This window comes from Polypterus senegalus, chromosome 12, assembly GCF_016835505.1.
Source record: "Polypterus senegalus isolate Bchr_013 chromosome 12, ASM1683550v1, whole genome shotgun sequence".
In the NCBI taxonomy this organism is placed as follows: Eukaryota; Metazoa; Chordata; class Cladistia; order Polypteriformes; family Polypteridae; genus Polypterus; species Polypterus senegalus.
This window is the reverse complement of record NC_053165.1, coordinates 86577958-86580303: the sequence shown is the minus strand read 5'-3', so window position 1 is coordinate 86580303 and position 2346 is coordinate 86577958. Positions and strand designations below refer to the sequence as shown.

The window sequence follows — 2346 nt, the reverse complement described above, 5'->3', positions numbered from 1 at the left end:
GATTCAGGGTGAAATATCAGGCAATACGTTATCTGAGTGGAAGAGCGTTATATCAAAAACAAATTCAAGATAAAGATTACTTCTGTTTCATTAAAGTCTACTGTACGGAATTATTCAAAAACTGTCTAAACGCTTCCTGATTAAGATGTCATTATTTCACATGCCTTCTTTCACTGGCGATCTACGTTATAGTTCTTTTCATATCCATTTATATATCTAATGTACTGTAATACTATCTATCTATCTATCTATCTATCTATCTATCTATCTATCTATCTATCTATCTATCTATCTATCTATCTATCTATCTATCTATCTATCTTGTAATGCCTACTATACTACATTAATATCTATGTTATAGTCCCAATTCATCTATCTATCTATCTATCTATCTATCTATCTATCTATCTATCTATCTATCTATCTATCTATCTATCTATCTATTATATAGTGCCTTTACTGTCTATCTATCTATCTATCTATCTATCTATCTATCTATCTATTATATAGTGCCTTTACTGTCTATCTATCTATCTATCTATCTATCTATCTATCTATCTATCTATCTATCTATCTATCTATCTATCTATCTATCTATCTATCTATCTATCTATCTATCTATCTATCTATCTATCTATCTGTCTATTTGTCTGTCTGTCTGTCTATCTATCTTGCCTACTACACTACCTACAGTATCTATCTATCTATCTATCTATCTATCTATCTATCTATCTATCTATCTATCTATTATATAGTGCCTTTACTGTCTATCTATCTATCTATCTATCTATCTATCTATCTATCTATCTATCTATCTATTATATAGTGCCTTTACTGTCTATCTATCTATCTATCTATCTATCTATCTATCTATCTATCTATCTATCTATCTATCTATCTATCTATCTAGTGCATTTTTCATCCTTCTGTTATTTATTTGCATGCTTAGAAGTCACCTGTGTATCTGTCGGTCTGTTCGTCCAATTGCGATGTCCCTGCCATTACAACAGATGACACATCACTAACTTTTGTAGTAATAAAATGCATTGTACTTTTCATTCCAATAGATGGCGCATCACAAATATTGACACTACATTTACAAACCCTGTACCAAATGGCACTTAACCAACATATAGGCATTGCAATACAACAGACGGCACATCACAAACTATAGCACTGCTTTAATGACTCCCATGCCAAACAGCATATAACAGAGATATATTTTTGCGTTTGTCATTCCAACAGATAGCGCATCACAAACATTTGTACTAATGCAATGTAATACTACAAATGTTTATGATGTGTCATCTGTTAGAAAGACAAATGCAATGCATTTCATTATTACATTCATCCATCCATCCATTATCTAACCCGCTATATCTGAACTACAGGGTCACGGAGGTCTGCTGGAGCCAATCCCTGCCAACACAGGGCCCAAGGCAGGAAACAAACCCCGGCAGGGTGCCAGCCCACCGCAGGGCACACACACACACACCAATCACAATTTCGGATTGCCAAGCCACCTAACCTGCATGTCTCTGGACTGTGAGAGGAAACCCATGCAGACACGGGGAGAACATGCAAACTCCACACACTGATAACCCAGGAAGCGAATCCGGGTCTCCTAACTGTGAGGCAGCAGCGCTACCCACCTTGCCACCGTGCCGCCCAAAGCTTACAGCACTCAGGGTTCCCAGGCAGTCTCCCATCCAAGTACTGGCCAAGCCCCAGCATGTTGAACTTCCGAGATCAGACAAGATCGGGCGCTTTCACACTGGTATGGCCGTAAGCTTTTATTATTACATGAATTACAAAATACATTTCAATAGATTGTGCACTGCAAACGTTAATGCTGAGATCAACATTGATTAGTTAGATTTCAACCCATCTGAGATGGTTACTGTAGGCTATTTCTCTCTTTCTCTGTCTCTCTTTATATATATATATATATATATATATTTATATATATATATATAAACATCTACACATGGAAGTGTGTCTGTCTGTCTGCCTGTGCGAAATGTGAGGCTACATCATGAAGTAAAGTTAAACCTCCAAGCAAAGAGAACCTCGCTTAGCCGCTAATGCACAACCGATGCGATTGATTGATTGGACTGCCATGGTTTCTAGTAGCCTGGACTTTTTACAGCATGGGCCTACACAGCTAGTATCTACGTATACAGTATATTGTATATATGTGATTCCATGATTCACCTGGAATGAGAGGACTGAGGAAGTGGATGGGTAGACATTTCCCTTTAGAATAACGCACTCTGATTTAGACGTTTATTTTCACACATGCCTTTTTTTTCGCTTTCTAAAAATGCTTGCTAACATTTCACCAGC

The 2346-nt window shown here is 37.0% G+C and overlaps 1 pseudogene; it reads right to left on the bottom strand.

Annotated features, from left to right (window-relative positions):
• Positions 1 to 1672: 1672 nt before the first annotated feature.
• Positions 1673 to 1791, bottom strand: LOC120541827 (annotated as a pseudogene).
• Positions 1792 to 2346: the final 555 nt, after the last annotated feature.